Below are 21491 nucleotides of genomic sequence, written 5' to 3'. Positions count from 1 at the left end.
TTACTGTGATCGCTACCGCTACTTGTTGCATTTTGTATGACCGTTCGGTTCTGGAACAAACTTATTAAGCGCTTAAAGGCATAGCTAGTAAATGTAATATGAATTAAGAACTGGGATTGAACCCATGACCTCAGCGCTGTGAGGCCGTAATGCTAACCATTGCCCCATAAATGGTGCGTTTCTGCTATTCTGCTACCTAAGTGAACATAATACTGCGTATTCCCCAAAGCCGCTTTGATGGTTTTTCTATTGAGATCGCTATCGCTACTTGCTTTGTCTCCCAGGCCTGCCTTTTGTATGACACTCAGGTTATATAACAAGCGGTTATCATTATAACTATATACCACATAATACAATGCCAGGGGATTAAACCATGCGTTTAGCACAGTGGAAGTTGTACTGCGTAGCGCTGGGCTGTACCGCGCTATGCAAATCGTGGACTGTCTATTTTTTATTTATTTTTATTTATTCATTATTATTATTATTATTATTATTTTTGGTTTTTGTTACTGCCTCGTTATGCTCTGTGTACCCATGCATTTTTCTAATGTATGGACTGTGCAAGGCATTGCAAATCGCCTGTGACGCCTTCCTACTAACTGCAATACAATAATAATGGAGCTAAGGCCACGGGTAATACTGAAAAAATTTGCTAGTATGAACGTTATGGTGCGTGACTGTCCCCCACTGATCTGTATTATACTGTTCTTATATACCTACTATCAATGCAATAGTACATGCTCACGGCAATGCGATGACTGTTCTGCCTTATATTATATAATTCATCGCTATTCCCCTCTATAATGTGCAAAATACCCCCCGGCCATTCGATCCGGTATTAAGCTTTATATTAGCCCGCTAGTATACCTATGATGCTGAAATATGCTCTTGCCGCCATGCCCTCAGTAATCATTACGCTGTATACCTAGTACGACCCGTACCCTGTAATATACCCATGCGGCAATGACATCGCTGATTTGCTTTATCTCGTATACTTCCCCTTTCACACTGCCGCCCGTACCCGGTATTTTGCCCTTTTAACTGGCTTCCTAAACGGGTCAAAACTGCGATGTGAAAAGGGGTCCCCTTCAATTTACCGCTTTCAAACTACAGGTATTTTGAACGGTAAAAGAAGGGTCCTCCCCGTTTCAGTCCCATTTCACTGTGCAGTGTGAAAGGGTCTGAAACGGTATTTGCAAGCCCCAGCAGGTCATAGGCTGTCTCCATGTGTGATGTCAGCAGCCACAACCAGGAAACAGCTTGGAAAACACCGGAGACCCATGTGAGAGTGGCTTTATAAACTTTTATACTGCAAAGCCATTATAAAATGTCTCATTGGAGTGATGAAGAGGTGAGGGAGCTGCTTTAGGATCAGAGGGGATGAGGAAATCTGCAGACAAATTACTGGGACAGTCAAGAATACCCTCATATATAAAAACAATAGCAAAAATGCTTCAAGCTGCTGGGTTCCATCGTACTACTATCCAAATGTATTAATAATTAATTAATTAATACTTATTAATAATGTGTGGTTAGAAAAGTCCATTTATAGCGACCACCACTGTTTTCTATGGGTGAAACGGGTTCAGTGTGAAAGGTACCAAAAAAAAAAAAATTAATGAAATGGTAATATACTGGTTACAACATGAGATGTGAAAGGGGTTTAACCGCTCAGACCCGTTTTAAGAACCGTTTCAAATACCGTTTCAAAAGCAGGTTTTGCGATGTGAGCAGCATTGCTAGTACCTATTCTACCCTGCAATATATACACGCCGTTGCACTTCTGCGATCCTTGCATCACTCGCATATTATCTTATTACCTTATCATACTTTATACGCTGTAATTTAATACTGACTGCAATGTAACCCCTGACCCATGTTATACTGTCTACTATGACACTATTACACACTATGCGCTGCCATAACCCCCACAACCCTGTAATTCTACCCAGCCCCCTACTGCCCTTTTATTTCCTTTATTTATGTATTTTTATTTTTACACCCCCTCCCTCGTATACCTTACACTGGTCACCCTGCTGGGAGGGGTTATGTGCAGGGGAGAAGATGAAAGGGAACCACCACCATTGTTGGAGGAGGGGAGATAAGATAACCCCCAGCCAGATAGCGTCTGCTGGACATGCTATCAGTAATTAAGAAGGGGGGAAGCTAGTGTATTACTGTGAGAGCAAAGCTTTTATGAGGGAAGCCTTAGCAACGGGGAAGGGGAGGGTTGCTTAGATGTGGGATTATACTGGTGGACAGTGCTGGACTTTTCACTCATTATGTTCATTGACCATTGAGGCCTGCTTATCAGACAGTCGCTTTAACCCACTAAGCCACAGCGCAGAAGCCATACCCCTAGCCCGTAAATACATGATACTTATCTGGGTGGTCCCTCTGCGTGCATCCTAAGGAATCATTAGATTGCAAAGTTTCGCGTGGGCTCCCCCCGAAGCTAAGCCGTAAGGAGAAGCGAGACGAGTAGTCTGATCATCTGTAAGTAAGTACAGTAAGTGAAAGGGAAAAGTACCATATTACAAAGTAACATGACAGAAAAGGGGGAAATTTATGGAAATAAATAATTAATATTTAAGCGTGCTGTCTTGCTGCTGTGGGCTGGAAGAAAGGCAGCAGTGGGTATTGAACCAGGGAATCCACATCACTATTCAGAATAGTCCCAGCTATTAACCCAGTGAGCCAACACAGTACCTGACGGGTAATGGGCCGGGGGAAGGTGCAGGCCTGCCTGCCACCAGGGGGGGGGGGGGGGGGGGAGCGCTGTGGGCTGCTGCCCCCACCCCAGCTGTTGCGTCACTGCGTATTGCGGTTGGCTGTACGCAGCTTGCCCCGCCTGCGCTTGCAGCGTGAAGGTGCCCCGAGACAGTATTGGAGGGTACGGGTGGGTTAATTGCAGCGCTGGGGGGGGGGGGGGGGGGTGCACGGGCTCCGGCAGTGGTGTCTGTCCCGCCGGAGCCGTTATCTGTGGCTGCTGCCACTGCTGGGCGCGTACCAGCGTGCGTGGGTACGCGCCGCTACTGTACAGCGTCGCTGGGGGTGTAAGTGTGGGCTCCGGCGGTGGGGCCTGCCCCGCTGGTGCCGGGGTTTGTGGCTGCTGCTGCGGCTGCTGCTGGGCACGTCCCATCATGTGTGGGTACGCGCTGCTCCGGTGCAGCGACGCGGGGGGGGGGGGGGTGCTCACGGGCTCCGGCGGTGGGGTCTGTCCCGCCGGAGCCGTGCTATACTGCTGCTGCTGCGCACGCCCCATCGTGTGTGGGTACGTGCTGTTAGTGTGCCGTGACGCGGGGGGTGTGCGTGTGAGCTCCGGCGGCGGGGCCTGTGCCGCCGGAGCTGGGACATCCGGCTGCTGCTGCGGCGGTTGGGCGGCGCCGAGCGTGACGCGATCGCTCGGCGCCTGAAGGGGTGGGGGTGTGTCCAAGCGGGTGGTTTAATTGCAGCGCTGGGGGGGGGTGCACGGGCTCCGGAGGTGGGGTCTGTCCCGCCGGAGCCGTTATCTGTGGCTGCTGCCGCTGCTGGGCGCGTACCTGCGTGTGCGGGTACGCGCCGCTACTGTGCCGCGTCGCTGGGGGCGTAAGTGTGGGGTCCGGCGGTGGGGCCTGTCCCGCCGGAGCCGTGGTTTGTGGCTGCTGCTGCGGCTGGGCGGCGCCGAGCGTGACGCGATCGCTCGGCGCCGGAAGGAGGGGGGTGCGGCCTGTGACTGGCTGCGGGCTGACTCGCCGGAGCCTGCTTCCGGGCCGCCGCACGCCAGCCACGTATGGAGGGGTGACGCGGGCGGCGGTCCCGCCGATCCCGGCCGGGGCCCTCGGGGGGGAGCAGCGTGTTGTGAACCGAGCGCTGCCGTGTCCGCCTGGATGAGGCGCCGGGGAGGGGGGGGGCATTCCTCCTGGGTCTGCGCATTCTGCTGTGCGGGTGCTAGCTGACTGGGCTGCGTTTGGGCTGAGCCTAAGTATATTTTGCGGTGAACTGTATGGAGGGGGGCTTAGGTTGTGGGCTGCAGTGTATTTATAACTGAAGCTTAGGAGAGGGGGAGCGCGGGGAGGCTTAATAACAAAATTGTACTTATTCCTTTGCTTGATTCCAGGAGCTGTGAGGTGGGTGCCTTCTTGTATCCTTGATCAGCCTGAAAGAGGGAGCCTGCCTGGCACTCCTGCTCTTTTGTACCTCCCAGGTAACTCTCCTCCCCCTCTTACCTATAGGATGCTGCTATGCTACCTGCTCTATCCCTCCCCCCCTCCCCTCCCCTCCCCTTTTCTCTCCTTCCTTGCCCTAGGCTCCTTCTTTAAAAAACCCAGGACGCTTATTTATTCTCGGGCCTAGTTTGTCCCTCGAATTCTTTAATAGCTAGGAGGTTGAGAGTTGGAGAGTTGAAACCAGGTGTTTAGAAGTTCCAAATAGCATTCTCTAAAGGATAACGTAACATCTCCCATACCCATATGGTAGTCAAGCTAGTTAAACCATGAAATATAATGAGAATTAACTACACTTATAATAGCTATATATTTAGCTTGAACATACAGTTTTCTATGGGATCATTGATGTATATTTACGCCATACATGTATCAATATCAGGCCAGTTGCCTGTGATATTGCCCTGTGTAAAGTCAGCATTAGTACCTAATCTAATATATAATCTGCCACTTCATATACAGTACTTGGTAACTCTCACTCTTCAAGGGGTTCCAGATGTGAAAGTACTGCATGTTGTATATGCTACATACTGTAGTAAATGCTCAGTCACACTGATTATTATGCACTTTGGAGCATGGGGTCAACATGCTCTAAAGTGAGCTATGAAAGGCCCATCAGGGGAATCATTAGCGGAAGAGGGCCGCTACCTGTGGGCTCTCAGTAGTGAAGTTCATCTCCCTGTGCAGTGAAAATTAGTGAATATCAAGTGCTCTGTTAGACCTAACATTATCAGCACTAAGCCATTACTGACTGATACAAAGCCTATTAAAAGATTTTGCAATTACCACTTTATATAGCGCACACATATTCCGCAGCGTTTTACAGAGAATATTTGGCCATTCACAACAGTCCCTACCCCAGTGGATCTTAAAATCTATATTCCCTACCACATGTACACGCACATACACTCACACCAGGGTTGATTTTGTTTGGAGCTAATTAACCTACCAGTATATTTTTGGATTGTGGGAGGATACCAGAGTACCCGAAAAAGACTCATGCAAGCATGGGGAGAATATACAAACTCCACACAGTTAGGGCCATGGTGGGAATCGAACCCATGACCTCAGCGCTGTGAGGCAGTGATGCTAATTTTACAGATTTTAAGGAATACAAGACACGGTTTAAAGTAAATGACCCTTCCCAACTTCTCTTCACTCAGCTACCACCTCCAACTCCATGCTTCACACCACTCCATTCACCCTGCTCCTCTCCAATTCTTTCCACTATGCAACCCGATCTCCCACCAAGATCTCTCCCAACACTACGTTGGTTCACTTACCTGTCAACTTATCAGCTACTTTCTTCTGTCTGACTCCTTTCTGCAAATACTGTCCCAGACATAACCTAGTAACTGTCACAGTCAATCTTAAGGTTGCAGGTTGTACTGTGCAGCCACTAAGGTAGGGGGCTAGACTCGGAGATAATGCAGTCCGCCAGAGATTTCCCCAATACTCCAGTTGACCAGTCAGACACTGCATTTGGCTATAAGGCCTAATTCAGACCTGATAGCAGCAGCAAAATTGTTCTCTAATGGGCAAAACCATGTGTACTGCAGGTGGGGCAAATGCAACATTTGCAGAGAGCGTTAGATTTGGGTGTGTGATTTTGTTTCTGTGCAGGGTAAATATTGGCTGCTTTATTTTTACACTACAATTTAGATTTCAGTTTAAACACACTCCACCCAAATCTAACTCTCTCTGTACATGTTATATCTGCCCCACCTGCAGTGCACATGGTTTTGACCATTAGAGAACAATTTTACTGCTGCGATTAGGTCTGAATTAGGCCCATAGACACTACCAAATATTTGAATCATTGCAATTGGTAACAAAGGCGTAACTAGCATGGGGCGAGCAGGGCACCGTGGCAGCCCCAACAGGGGGGGGGGGGGGGCGGGGCGCGCTACCGGCACCTACACAGCCCGCTCGACCCATACAACAGGGTTTTGGCGCCGCCGACACTGTCTTCCCCGGCTGCTGTGCCTGTCACACTGTACAGGCAGCGGCAGCTAGAAACCTCCCCCTATTCCCCCTGCAGTGTCCGTATTGCGTGCGCGGCCTCGGAGGTGTAGGTGAGCAGGCCGCAGCTCAGTCTACTGTCGGGAGAGGAGGGGGGGGGGGGGGTGCGGGACAGTGTGAGTGTGTGTGTGTTAATTTTTGCAGTCCAGTGTGTGTGTGTGAGTGTGTCTCAATTTTTGCAGTCCAGTGTGTGTGGGGGAGGGGAAAGTATGAGAATGTGTATGTAGTCTGAGTGGGTGTGTTTGGGGTTTGGGGGTGGCCAGTCTTGTGTGTGTAATCTACAGTTTGACTGTGTGTGTGTGTGTGTGTGTGTGTGTGTGTGTGTGTGTGTGTGTGTGTGTAAGTAAGGGGGTGGGGCAGTCTGTGTGTGTGTGTTTGATATTGGCTTTACACCTATAGGGCGGGATGTACTGATGCTTACCGCCACGGTAAGCATTAGTACCATTTACCACAGAGGCCATTTACCGAAGAGGGATATGTATTAAATCACGGGCCCTGAGATGCCCTTCTCACTCACCATCCAGCTGGGTGGCCGAGCCAGGCGGGTAGAAAGCCAGCAGCAGGGGCAGCATGCCGGATATCAGCAGCCGAGGGTGCGGGCTTCTGCTTCCGCGTTCAACATGCTGCCGATCTCCGGCTTTGGGCTACGCAGGGTTTGGGGGATGGGTGTCCTCTGCCGGTGTACTGCAGCTCCGAGGGGTGTGGGCTCTGGAGGCTCTCAGCACTGTTGAATATCCAGCTGCCTCAAGTATGTACAGCCCGCACCCTTGGCTGCTGATATCTGGCATGCTGCTGCTGCTGGCTGTCCCCCCACCCGGCTCGGCAACACAGCTGTACGGTGAGAAGGGCATCTCAGTTCCCGAGGTTTAATACATATGCCTCAGTAAATGGCCTCTGTGGTAAACGGTACTAATGCTTACCGTAGCAGTAACAGCGGGGAGGACGGCGCACATCGGGATCCTGCAACAGGAGAGAAGATCCCCCTTCGGAGCGCAGCAGACCACACTGAAAAGGGTGCATCCCCAGTGCGGTGCTCTGCATCCCGGGTGGCGCTGAAGACGTGGAGTGTCGGAGGTGGCAGAAGCGCCGCAGCTTGGGGTAAGAAACCGCTGCAACCCTTCCGCTGCTAAACTCTGCAATTAGTCAATTAAGGGGGTAGGCTCCCCTCACCATAGTGCCCCGCAGGATTAGTTAATTAAGGGGTAGGATCCCCTCACTATATAATGTGAATTTCTCTGACGACCTAAGTGGATGCTGGGACTCCGTAAGGACCATGGGGATTAGCGGCTCCGCAGGAGACTGGGCACAACTAAAGAAAGCTTTAGGACTACCTGGTGTGCACTGGCTCCTCCCACTAAGACCCTCCTCCAGACCTCAGTTAGATTCTTGTGCCCAGCTGAGCTGGAGGCACACTAGGGGCTCTCCTGAGCTCCTAGAAAGTATATTTAGGTTTTTTATTTTACAGTGAGATCTGCTGGCAACAGACTCACTGCAGCGAGGGACTAAGGGGAGAAGAAGCGAACCTACCTAACAGGTGGTAGTTTGGGCTTCTTAGGCTACTGGACACCATTAGCTCCAGAGGGATCGACCGCAGGACCCAACCTTGGTGTTCGTTCCCGGAGCCGCGCCGCCGTCCCCCTTATAGAGCCAGAAGCATGAAGAGTCCGGAAAATAGGATTTTGGTACCTACCAGGTAAATCCTTTTCTTTGAATCCATAGGGGGCACTGGAGTACTCTTGGGATATGGACGGCTTCCACCGGAAGAAGGCACTGAATAAATTAATTTTGAGACTACTCCTCCCCTCCATATCCTGCAGCACTTCAGTGTTTTTTACTGAGCCGAACAGGATCGATAGAGAGATTGACAAAAGGAGAATTACATATAGTCTCACAGACAACAATAAAGTTGACACAACGTAACAGACAACTAAACAGTTGACACCATAACTGATTAACCCTTGTTAAATTTAAACCAGTCGTGAAAGTGTGTTACCATAAGAACCACTGGACTCCTAAAACAGGTAAACTGCTCTGGGTGGGCGTCCAGTGCCCCCTATGGATTCAAAGAAAAGGATTTACCTGGTAGGTACCAAAATCCTATTTTCTTTTTCATCCACTAGGGGTCACTGGAGTACTCTTGGGATGTACCAAAGTCTCCTCCGTGGCGGGAGAGCTGTTTGGCACCTGTAACACTAAACGGCCAAAGCTAGATGCTGCTGCCGCGAACGTATCAAACTTGTAAAAGCGCACAAACGTGTGCACTGACGACCAAGTAGCCGCACGGCAAAGCTGTGTCGTAGAAGCCCCACGACTCGCTGCCCATGACGTCCCCACAGAACGTGTGGAATGAGCTGTTACTGAAGTAGGTGGCTGTAACTTAGCATAAAGGTAAGCCTGACGTATAGTCAGTTTGATCCATCTGGATAAGGTCTGCTTAGAGGCTGGCCAACCCCTCTTAGCTGCGTCATAGAGAACAAACAACGTATCTGTCTTACGCACAGTAGACGTTCGGGAAACATAGATGCGCAATGCGCGAACCACATCCAACGTTCCAGAATCTCCTGTTAACACAGGAACTACTATTGGTTGATTGATGTGAAAAGACGACACTACCTTTGGTAGAAAAACGGGATTCGTCCGAAGTTCCGCTCTGTCATCATGAAAAATTAAATACGGTGACTTGCATGACAAGGCACCCAAATCTGAAACACGCTTAGCCGAAGCTAAGGCTAAAAGAAAAATCGTTTTCCAAGTGAGAAATTTAATATCCACTTGTTGTAAGGGTTCAAAGTAATCGGACTGTAAAAAATCTAAAACCAGATTCAAGTCCCATGGTGCTGTAGGTGGAATGAAAGGAGGCTGTATCCTCTTTACACCCTGTAGAAACGTATGTATTGACTGCAACGAGGCCAATTTCCTTTGAAAATAAATTGACAACGCAGATACCTGCACCTTTAGTGTGGAAAGACGTAGTCCTCCATCTAACCCCATTTGTAAAAATAACAAAAGACGGGATAATTTAAAAGACGATGTCGGAAATTTCCGAGCTTCACACCAACCTATATAAGTACGCCAAATTCTATAATAATGAGCTGCCGTAACCGGCTTCCTAGCTCGTACCATGGTTGGTATAACAGACTCAGGAATGCCCTCTTTCCTTAAGATGGCCTTTTCAACAGCCACCCCGTCAAACGCAGCCGCGCTAAATCGGGGTAAAGGAACGGACCCTGTTGTAACAGGTCCGGACGTAGTGGGAGTGGCCACGGATCGTCTGCGAGTAACCCGAGGAGATCCGAGAACCAAGCCCTCCGAGGCCAATGAGGCGCTATTAGAATGACTGTGACGAACCCTCTCTTGATCCGTTTTAGCACCAACGGGAGCAGCGGAAACGGTGGAAACAGATACACAAGGCTGTATGGCCACGTGGCTGTGAGAGCATCCACCGCCACTGCCCCTGGATCTCTTGTTCTGGACACATATCTTGACACCTGATGATTGTGGCGGGATGCCATTAGATCCACCTGAGGGTAACCCCACTTCTGGATCAACATCTGAAATACTTCTGGATTTAATGCCCACTCTCCTGGATGAAAATCCCGACGACTGAGAAAATCTGCCTCCCAGTTGTCCACTCCAGGAATGAACACTGCCGATAATATCACCTGGTGATATTCGGCCCATCTGAGGATCCGAGCTACTTCCCGCATAGCCATGCGGCTTCTCGTTCCTCCTTGTTTGTTTATATATGCGACTGCCGTCGCGTTGTCTGACTGCACCTGAACAGTCTGAAAACGAAACATGTACACCGCTTGTCTTAGAGCATTGTAAATCGCCCTGAGTTCCAGAACATTTATGGATAGCGATCTTTCGTGATCCGCCCAGAGGCCCTGGAGCCGATAACTCTGAACTACAGCTCCCCAACCTCTGAGACTTGCGTCTGTTGTCAGAATTATCCAATTCGCGACGCCGAATCGTCTCCCTGCAGATAGATTGTGTATTTTTAACCACCAGAGAAGAGACACCCTGACTTGTGGTGACAACCTCACCCTGTGGTGCAGCTGCAGATGTGATCCCGACCACTGTGCTAACACCTCCAGTTGAAACGGACGTGAGTGAAATCTTCCGAACTGAAGTGCTTCGAAAGCCGCCACCATTGTGCCTAGAAGGCGAATGCACAAATGTACTGAGACTGTGCGTGGCTTGAGCACTAATTGCACCAGATGACGAATGCCCTGTACTTTCTGTTGTGGCAGGTAAACCCTTTGTTTTACTGTATCGAGAATCATCCCTAGGAATTGAAGTCGTTGACACGGAATTAGATGTGATTTCTTTAAACTGACTATCCAACCGTGCTGAACTAGTACATTGTACGTTAGTAAGGCATGTTGGAGAAGCAATTGTTGAGACGGAGCCTTTATGAGTAGATCGTCTAAATACGGAACAATTATTACCCCTAGGGACCTGAGATGAGCTGTCATCACGGACATTACCTTGGTGAATACCCGAGGCGCTGATGAGAGGCCAAACGGTAGAGCCTGAAATTGGTAATGGTCTCGCCTTATCGCAAACCTTAAGAAACTCTGGTGAGGTGGCCAAATCGGAATGTGCAAATACGCATCCTTGAGATCTAGTGCAATCATGAATTCCTGTGGCTCTAACCCTGCAATTACTGACCTGAGAGATTCCATCTTGAATCTGTGGTAAGTGACGTAATGATTGAGACCTTTTAGGTTCAATATTGGCCTGACTGAGCCATCTGGTTTTGGTACCAGAAACAGACTGGAATAATAACCCTGCCCCTGTTCCTGCACAGGGACCGGAATTATCACTGCAGCATTCAGCAGAGACTGAATGGCAACCTGCAGAACTGCTTTCTTGTCGTCCGACACAGGCAGTCCTGTCGTGAAAAATCTTCCTGTCGGAAGATAATCGAACTCTATTTTGTAACCCTCTAATACTAAATTGCGGATCCACCCATCTGTGGACGTCTGCAGCCACGCCCCCTGAAAACTCTGAAGGCGTGCTCCCACAATTGGAGATCCGAGATGGGCTGGGAGCCCGTCATGCCACTGGTTTGTTAGTGGTCTTGGTGTCTTGACGACGTGTATTGGATTGTCGGGCACTACGTCCCCGACCTCTTCTGCCCGGCGTGACTGCTCCTCCCTGCCCACGAAAGGGCTGAGTTCTAAAGGATTTGAACGCCGGACCAGAATATTTCCGTTTAGGTATAGTTGTAGGCGATGGAAGAAAAACAGACTTCCCTCCAGTAGCCTCAGAAATCCATTTGTCCAATTCAGGACCAAAAAGTTTCTCGCCATCATAAGGCAATGCCTCTATACCTTTTTTAACCTCCGTCTCCGCCTGCCACGAACGCAGCCAAAGTGCTCGTCGTACTGTGACTAGCGATGAGGACAGGCGAGAAGTAAGCTGACAGACGTCAGTAGAAGCTGTACATAGATATTCAGCAGCTTCCCAGATTTGATCCGCGAGAAGTATAAGATGATCATCTTGCAGAGCCGATTTGAGCTCTTTTATCCATACCATTAAAGCTTTAGTAACCCAAATGCCAACCAACCCAGGTCTTAACAGCACTCCAGTTGCTGTGTACATGGACCTTAGCATAGCCTCTATTTTACGATCTGCAGGGTCTTTAAGCGTAGTAGCAGTTGGAACTGGTATGGTTAACTTCCTCGTAAGTTTAGATACGGATGAATCCACCAAAGGTGGGTTCTCCCATGTAGCTGTCATGGCCTCTGGAAACGGGTAACTCGATTTAAATCTACGAGGAATAGAAAACCGTTTGTCCGGATTTTTCCGTGACTCCAGTAACATTTTATTAAGAGATTCCGAGATAGGGAAACACATCGGAGATCTCTGTCGTTTAGTAAAGACTACCTCATCATTCGTCAGTGGCTCCTCAGTTTCCGTAAACTCCAGCGACTGACGAACTGCTCTGATGAGATTGTCAATACCTGGGCTGTCAAAGTCGTCACCTTCTGACTGTTGTTCTATTTCGCCCTCCTCGTACTCCTGTTCAGTGAGATCTAGTATCCCAGAGACAGGAAAATTAGTAGGAAAAGGAAACTTATCTTTTCCACTCAAGGTGGACTTATGACCAGTTTGAGACTCCCCAGGTAACTCAAATGGTCTCATCTTAAACTCAGATCTTGCCGCCTCTCTTTCTTCACGAGAGGCGGCCAGTTCTGATTGTAAACCAACTAATACATCTGCAAGTAAAGCCCATGGCGGGTCCTGAGATGCTGGCTTTACTTCTGGAATGGAAATCGTATTTATGGCTGTATTAACAACACATGCTGTACATGTGGTGGATCCATCAGGCAACACACTCTTACAGACATGACATGACAAATGTTTCTTAGATTTTGCTGGTGTCTTACTCATTATGAAGACAGACAATACAAACTCCACACAGACAGACTGCACGACTCAGTAATAACACCAAAGTTCCTGGTATATATCTAGGCAAGTGCAGTGCCTGCCAGAAATACGAAAACTGACCCCAAAATTCCTCTAGTACCACTCTTAGCCGAGATGTAAAATAGGAAACCTGGAACAGACAGGAGAACATTTAAACATATTAAGCATTTCTTGACACTGCCAAATACTGTTAAAGTCTCCCCCCCCACTCCCACGACCTCCGTGTACAGCACCGGGTCTGGGCCTGTGGAAGTTTTGCAAAGGGCCGTGTGAGCGGCCTGCCTGTAGACCCCGGACAACGGAACTCCTCGGCTGCTGCGGGCGGATGGCGGAAGCAGAGAGCGTGCTGCATAGAGCCGTGGAGCGGCCTATGCACACGTGCTCCCGCCCGCCACACACAGCATAGCGGCGTGTCTGTGTAGCCAAGCAGCGCTGCTGCTGCGCAGGGAGCAGCGGTCTCTTAGGATGCTGGGAGCCGGAGAGTGAGAGCGCGCCGCATGGACCGTGAAGCGGCCCCTGTACACGCGCTCCGGGCAGCGGTGAGTACCCAACAATCCCCAACAGTGGAGCGGCAGCAAGCGCTGACCGCCCCAACCCAACATACCTGGACCGTGACAAAAGTCTATGACGGGGCCTTCATCCAAGCTCCGTCCAGCTTTCCTGCAGGCAGCCTGCAAGTGGAGTGAGGGAGCTCTTTACAGAGAGGTCCGACACTCACGGCTACTCAGCCGCTTCCACTGTCCCTGACCCACGCCTGTTAGAAGGGGGGAAAGGACGTGGAAATTGAAGGAAAAAAAAAAACTTAGAAAAAATTCCAATACTTTGTGGACGAGCTCCACTATGCCTTCTAACTGTGTCGAGCACAGAAAAAACACTGAAGTGCTGCAGGATATGGAGGGGAGGAGTAGTCTCAAAATTAATTTATTCAGTGCCTTCTTCCGGTGGAAGCCGTCCATATCCCAAGAGTACTCCAGTGACCCCTAGTGGATGAAAAAGAAAATCGGCGGCAGAAGACTTCGGTCTTCACCAAGGTAGCGCACAGCACTGCAGCTGTGCGCCATTGCTCCTCATGTACACCTCACACTCCGGTCACTGATGGGTGCAGGGGGGGGGCGCCCTGAGGGCAATATATGACACCTTGGCTGGCAAATCTACATCATATATAGTCCTAGAGGCTATATAGATGTAAAATTACCCCTGCCAGTATTCCAGAAAAAGCGGGAGAAAGTCTGCCGAAAAAGGGGCGGGGCTTCTCCCTCAGCACACTGGCGCCATTTTTTCTTCACAGTGCAGCTGGAAGACAGCTCCCCAGGCTCTCCCCTGTAGTTTTCAGGCTCAAAGGGTTAAAAAGAGAGGGGGTCACTAAATTTAGGCGCAATATATGTATACAAGCAGCTATTGGGGGGAAAAATCACTCAGTTATAGTGTTAATCCCTGCATTATATAGCGCTCTGGTGTGTGCTGGCATACTCTCTCTCTGTCTCCCCAAAGGACTTTGTGGGGTCCTGTCCTCAGTCAGAGCATTCCCTGTGTGTGTGCAGTGTGTCGGTACGGCTGTGTCGACATGTTGGATGAGGAAGGTTACGTGGAGGCGGAGCAGAGGCCGATAAATGGGATGTCGCCCCCTGTGGGGCCGACACCAGAGTGGATGGATAGGTGGAAGGTATTAACAGACAGTGTCAACTCCTTACATAAAAGGCTGGATGACGTAACAGCTGTGGGACAGCCGGCTTCTCAGCCCGCGCCTGCCCAGGCGTCTCAAAGGCCATCAGGGGCTCAAAAAACGCCCGTTACCTCAGATGGCAGACACAGATGTCGACACGGAGTCTGACTCCAGTGTCGACGAGGTTGAGACATATACACAATCCACTAGGAACATCCGTTACATGATCTCGGCAATGAAAAATGTGTTACGCATTTTCTGACATGAACCCAAGTACCACATAAAAGGGGTTTATTTTTGGGGAGAAAAAGCAGCCAGTGTTTTGTTCCCCCATCAGATGAATGAATGAAGTGTGTAAAGAAGCGTGGGTTCCCCCGATAAGAAACTGGTAATTTCTAAAAAGTTACTGATGGCGTACCCTTTCCCGCCAGAGGATAGGTCACGTTGGGAGATATCCCTTAGGGTGGATAAGGCGCTCACACGTTTGTCAAAAAAGGTGGCACTGCCGTCTTAGGATACGGCCACCTTGAAGGAACCTGCTGATAAAAAGCAGGAGGCGATCCTGAAGTCTGTATATACACACTCAGGTTATATACTGAGACCTGCAATTGCCTCAGCATAAATAGTGCTGCTGCAGCGTGGTCTGATACCCTGTCAGATAATATTAATACTCTAAGACAGGGATAATATTTTGCTAACATTGAGCATATTAAAGACGTCGTCTTATATATAAAGGATGCACAGAGGGATATTTGCCGGCTGGCATACAGAATTAATGCAATGTCCATTCTGCCAAGAGGGTATTAGAAACCCGGCAGTGGACAGGTGATGCTGCCTGTAAAAGGCACATGGAGATTCTGCCTTATAAGGGTGAGGAATTGTTTGGGGATGGTCTCTGGGACCTCGTATCCACAGCAACAGCTGGGAAGAAAAATTTTTTACCTCAGGTTTCCTCACAGCCTAAGAAAGCACCGTATTTTCAGGTACAGTCCTTTCGGCTTCAGAAAAGCAAGCGGGTCAAAGACGCTTCCTTTCTGCACGGAGACAAGGGAAGAAGGAAAAAGCTGCACCAGCAGCCAGTTCCCAGGATCAAAAATCTTCCCCCGCTTCCTCTGAGTCCACCGCATGACGCTGGGGCTCCACAGGTGGAGACAGGTGCGGTAGGGGCGCGTCTCGGGAACTTCAGGGACCAGTGGGCTTGCCCACAGGTGGATCCCTAGGTTCTGCAAATAGTATCACAGGGATACAGGCTGGAGTTCGAGGCGACTCCCCCTCGCCGTTACCTCACATCAGCCTTGCCTGCTGCCCTCGGAGAAAGGTAGTACTGGCGGCAATTCACAAGCTGTACTTCCAGCAGGTGAAATCAAGGTACCCCTCCTTCAACAAGGCCGGGGTTACAATTCCAAAATGTTGTGGTACCGAAACCAGACGGTTCGGTGAGACCCTTTCTAAAATTGAAAGCCTTGAACACTTATATACGAAGGTTCAAGTTCAAAATGGAATCGCTCAGGGCGATTATTGCAAGCCTGGAGAATTTCATGGTATCACTGGACATCAAGGATGATTACCTGCATGTCCCTATTTACCCTCTTCACCAGGAGTACCTCAATATTGTGGTACAGGATTGTCATTACCAATTCCAGACGTTGCCGTTGGTCTGTCCCCGGCACCGAGGTATTTACCAAGGTAATGGCCGAAATAATTATCCCGTACTTGGACGATCTCCTTATAAAGGCGAGGTCCAGGGAGCAGTTGTTCGTCGGAGTAGCACTATCTCGGGAAGTGCTACGACAGCACGGCTGGATTCTGAATATTCCAAAGTCGCAGCTGGTTCCTACGACGCGTCTACTGTTCCTGGGTATGGTTCTGGACACAGAACAGGATAAAAAGGGTTTCTCCCGGAGGAGAAGTCCAAGGAGTTGTTGTCTCTAGACAGAGACCTCCTAATACGTATACAGGTGTCGGTGCATCAATGCACGCGAGCCCTGGGAAAGATGGTAGCTTCTTACGAAGAAATTCCATTCGCCAGGTCCCATGCAAGGATTTTCCAGTGGGATCTGTTGGACAAGTGGTCCGGGTCGCATCTTCAGATGCATCGGCGGATAACCCTGTCTCCAAGGGTCAAGGTGTCGCTGTTGTGGTGGCTGCAGAGTGCTCATCTTCTAGGGGGCCGCAGATTCGGCATACAGGACTGGGTCCTGGTGACCACGGATGCCAGCCTTCGAGGCTGGGGGGCAGTCACACAGGGAAGGAACTTCCAAGGCTATGGAAAAGTCAGGAGACTTCCCTACACATAAATATTCTGGAACTGAGGGCCATTTACAATGCCCTAAGTCAGGCTAGACCCCTGCTTCAACACCGGCCGGTGCTGATCCAGTCAGACAACATCACGGCGGTCGCTCATGTAAACCGACAGGGCGCAACAAGAAGCAGGATGGCGATGGCAGAAGCCACAAGGATTCTCCGATGGGCGGAAAATCATGTGTTAGCACTGTCAGCAGTGTTCAGTCCCGGAGTGGACAACTGAGAAGCAGACTTTCTCAGAAGACACGACCTCCACCCGGGAGAGTGGGGACTTCATCCAGAAGTCTTCCAAATGATTGTACACCGTTAAGAAAGGCCACAGGTGGACATGATGGCGTCCCGCCTCAACTAAAAGTTACAAAGATATTGCGCCAGGTCAAGGACCCTCAGGCGATAGCTGTGGACGCTCTGGTAACACCGTGGGTGTACCAGTCGGTGTATGTGTTCCCTTCTCTGCCTCTCTTACCCAGGGTAATGAGAATAATAAGAAGGAGAGGAGTAAGAACTATACTCATTGTTCCGGGTTGGCCAAGAAGAGCTTGGTAACCAGAACTCCTAGAAATGATCTCAGAGGACCCATGGCCTCTGCCGCTCAGACAGGACCTGCTGCAGCAGGGGGCCTGTCTGTTCCAAGACGTCCCGTGGCTGCGTTGACGGCATGGCGGTTGAACGCCGGATCCTGAAGGAAAAGGGAATTCCGGAGGAAGTTATCCCTACGCTATTTAAAGCTAGGAAAGAAGTGAACGCAAACCATTATCACCGCATATGGCGGAAATATGTTGCGTACTGTGAGGCCAGGAAGGCCCCAAAGGAGAAATTTCAACTAGGTCGATTTCTGCACTTCCTACAGTCAGAGGTGACTATGGGCCTAAAATTGGGTTCCATTAAGGTCCAGATTTCGGCTCTATCGATTTTCTTCCAAAATTGAACTGGCTTCACTGCCTGAAGTTCAGACTTTTGTTCAGGGAGTGCTGCATAGTCAGCCCCCGTTTGTGCCTCCAGTGGCACCGTGGGATCTCAACGTGGTGTTGGATTTCCTGAAGTCGCATTGGGTTGAGCCACTTAAATCCGTGGAGCTATAATACCTCACGTGGAAAGTGGTCATTCTGTGGGCCTTGGCGTCGGCCAGGCGGGTATCAGAATTGGCGGCTTTGTCATACAAAAGCCCTTATCTGTATTTTATATGGATAAGGCGGAATTGAGGACTCGTTCCCAATTCCTTCCTAAGGTGGTATCAGTTTTTCATGTGAACCAACCTATTGTGGTGCCTGCGGCTACTTGGGACTTGGAGGATTCCAAGTTACTGGATGTAGTCAGGGCCCTGAAAAGTATATGTTTCCAGGACAGCTGGAGTCAGGAAAACTGACTCGCTATTTCTCCTGTATGCACCCAACAAGCTGGGTGCTCCTGCTTCTAAGCAGACGATTGCTCGCTGGATCTGTAGCACGATTCAACTTGCACATTCTGCGGCTGGACTGCCGCACCCTAAATCTGTAAAAGCCCATTCCACGAGGAAAGTGGGCTCTTCTTGGGCGGCTGCCCGAGGGGTCTCGGCTTTACAACTTTGCCGAGCTGTTACTTGGTCGGGTTAAAACATTTTTGTAAGAGTTTACAAGTTTGATACCCTGGCTGAGGAGGACCTAGAGTTTGCTCATTCGGTGCTGCAGAGTCATCCGCACTCTCCCGCCCGTTTGGGAGCTTTGGTATAATCCCCATGGTCCTTACGGAGTCCCAGCATCCACTTAGGATGTCAGAGAAAATAAGATTTTACTCACCGGTAAATCTATTTCTCGTAGTCCGTAGTGGATGCTGGGCGCCCATCCCAAGTGCGGTTTGTCTGCAATACTTGTTTATAGTTATTGCCTAACTAAAGGGTTATTGTTGAGCCATCTGTTGAGAGGCTCAGTTATATTTCATACTGTTAACTGGTTATAGTATCACGAGTTATACGGTGTGGCTGGTATGAGTCTTACCCGGGATTCAAAATCCTTCCTTATTGTGTCAGCTCTTCCGGGCACAGTATCCTAACTGAGGTCTGGAGGAGGGTCTTAGTGGGAGGAGCCAGTGCACACCAGGTAGTCCTAAAGCTTTCTTTAGTTGTGCCCAGTCTCCTGCGGAGCCGCTAATCCCCATGGTCCTTACTGAGGCCCAGCATCCACTACGGACTACGAGAAATAGATTTACCGGTGAGTAAAATCTTATTTTTTGCTCATACCATGTGCTATAATGTGAATTTCGGATCATACCGTGTGCTATAATGTGAATTTCTGCTCATACTGTGTGCTATAATGTGAATTTTGGCTCATACCGTATGCTAAAATGTGAATTTCGGATAATACCGTGTGCTATAATGTGAATTTCGGCTCATACCATGTGGGGTAATGTGAATTTCAGCTCATACCGTGTGGGGTAATGTGAATTTTGGCTCATACCGTGTGCTATAATGTGAATTTCGGCTCATACCGTGTGCTATAATGTGAAAGGGGCACCAGTACTAGATAGTATAAGGGGTCCTACTACACTGAAGGACATGCCCCTTTTAAGTGACCATGCCCCCTTTTACACTTTTTCATTCCCCCTTCAAAAATTCCACTTCGACCACTGCACCTACATCTCTGCTGCACCATACATACACACCCTGACATCTTATATACAGTGACACCGGTGGCGTGTCCACATACTTTCCTTTTGTAGTTTTTTGTTTCCTTTTGGGGTTTTTTAAAGGGGGGGGGGCGCCATTATTGATCTTGCCCTGGGCTCCAAAAACCCTAGTTACGCCTCTGATTGGTAACAGTAGTGAGCTCTCAGCATTGCTAGAAAAAAACTGTTTAAAAAAAAAAAAAGCCCTCTGAAAACTCTAATGGGTTAGTTGCTACATGTCATGCCACAATCTCGAGACAAGTTGCTGAAAATTGGACCCAGAAGGCAGTGTGTCTTTTTAAACTGCTTATAATGAAGCAAACTAACAATCTCATTTAAGTTTTTTTTTAAATGATTTTTTTGTAAATAGTGCTTAAAAGCAGAGTCTTCAGACCAAGGCTGGGTACACACTTGGCGATATGCAGCCGAAATATCATCCGGATCGGATGATATATCGTGCGCATCGTCCAGTGTGTAGCACTACATTGTTCACATTGCAATCTGGATAGGGTGTGTGGCCTCAAGTAGGAGGGATGTGGCCTCGGTAGAGTGGGCATGACCTCACACGCACAGACCCATTTCCCAGCATATTGGGGGAGTGCCCAGTGCTCCCCAATTAGCTGAGCAGCCCCCTCCTCACCTCCCAACAGTGAATAGATGCCGTGTGGGACAGAGGGACAGTCTCTGAATAGCGGGACTGTCCCGCTGGAATCGGGACAGTTGGGAGGTATGCCACTGTCTTTATTTTTATTGGCTAGCCTGTAAGTAGAAATGTACCAGGTTCAGAATGATGGTAATTGCTTACTGAAACTGCCCAAACACTTTATTATATAATCAAGTTCCGGGGAATCTCTTCCAATGAATCATGTTATGTGCTGCAACAGAGTTCCAGTCGTGCTGGTGCATCACGTGAATACAAAATACACCTTTTTTTCATTCAGTGGGAATTTATGTAAATGTAATCTTGTAGCTATTTCCTTGCTGACTAAAACGCGGATACTTCCTTGTCAGAGAGATTGTTCATTCTGTGGCCTGTGAATCACATGTTCCCAGAGCATTTTGTTTCTGCCAACGTCTTGCTAATTGATTCCTCAAAAGTGTTTCTCCCAAGATGTATTGCACAATTCTTTTACGACAATATTGATACACGTGGCATACTACATGTAATGAATCATGTTCCACACATATGTTCGCAGCAGCCCTAATTTCTGCCACAAAGTGTTCCGTTGCCTCACTTCTCATTTTTTTCTTTGCATTTTCAACCCAGTCACCTTAACCTAGAGTTTCGCAAACTCCCCCGTTACAATCCAGGTTTTAAGGATATCCATGCTTGAGTCCAGATGGTTGAATCAAACTGACTGAGGTACTAATTAAGTCACCTGTGCTCAAGCATGGATATCCTTAAAACCTGGACTCAGTGGCATATCTATAATGGGTGCAAGGTGTGCAGTGTCCAGGGGGACCTACCCCACACACTCTGCACCCATTTCTTGAATACTTACCACTTCGGAGTCCCACATTGGTGGCAGCAGCAGCGCTGCATGAATCATGCACAGTGGCCATTTCCCGGTGTTCTGCACATGCACAGTAGGAAAATACCAATAAAATGGCCGCATCGCCACTTCCCCGGAAACCTGCAAATGCACACTAGACTCTGGTACAGTGCTACTGTCTCTTAGTGACCCTAGTACTCAGAGTCTACTGAGCTGCCATCTTTTATTATATAAAGATATTAGCATAAAATTAGAGTGACCATATTATTCCTTTTACCTAGGACGCCCATGGATTACACAGGTTCTGTGGCTGATTAAAACCTGTTGAAATGTAGGCTTGAAGTCAGCCTTGTATGTGTAAGCTGGTATGAATCTCGCCACGATCTGTGTTAAATCCTTCAATCGAAGATGTCCGTCTCCTCGGGCACAGTTTCTAGACTGAGGCTGGGGGGGGGGCATGGAAGGGGGAGCCAGCCCACACTCTCAAACTCTTAAAGTGCCAATGGCTTCTGGTGGACCTGTTTATGTCCCATGGTACTAATGTGGACCCCAGCATCCTCTATGGACTACGGGAAAAGGATTTACCGGTAGGTAACCAAAATCCTATTTTTACCTGGGACACTCATGGATTACACAGGTTCTGTGGCTGATTAAAACCAGCTGAAGTGTATGCTTGAAGTCAGCCAGCCACAGAACCTGTGTAATCTATGAGCTTCCCAGGTAAAA

General features: G+C 49.0%; 1 protein-coding gene across 1 annotated transcript in view; it reads left to right on the top strand.

Annotated features, from left to right (window-relative positions):
* Nucleotides 1-21491, top strand: part of LOC134969152 (uncharacterized) — a 53120-nt gene that overhangs the window by 23069 nt on the left and 8560 nt on the right. The gene's annotated exons all lie outside the window — the stretch shown is intronic.

The sequence above is a fragment of the Pseudophryne corroboree genome, chromosome 11 (assembly GCF_028390025.1).
Source record: "Pseudophryne corroboree isolate aPseCor3 chromosome 11, aPseCor3.hap2, whole genome shotgun sequence".
NCBI classification, from domain to species: Eukaryota; Metazoa; Chordata; class Amphibia; order Anura; family Myobatrachidae; genus Pseudophryne; species Pseudophryne corroboree.
The sequence above is the reverse complement of the archived record's forward strand: the minus strand, read 5'-3'. Positions and strand labels throughout refer to the sequence as shown.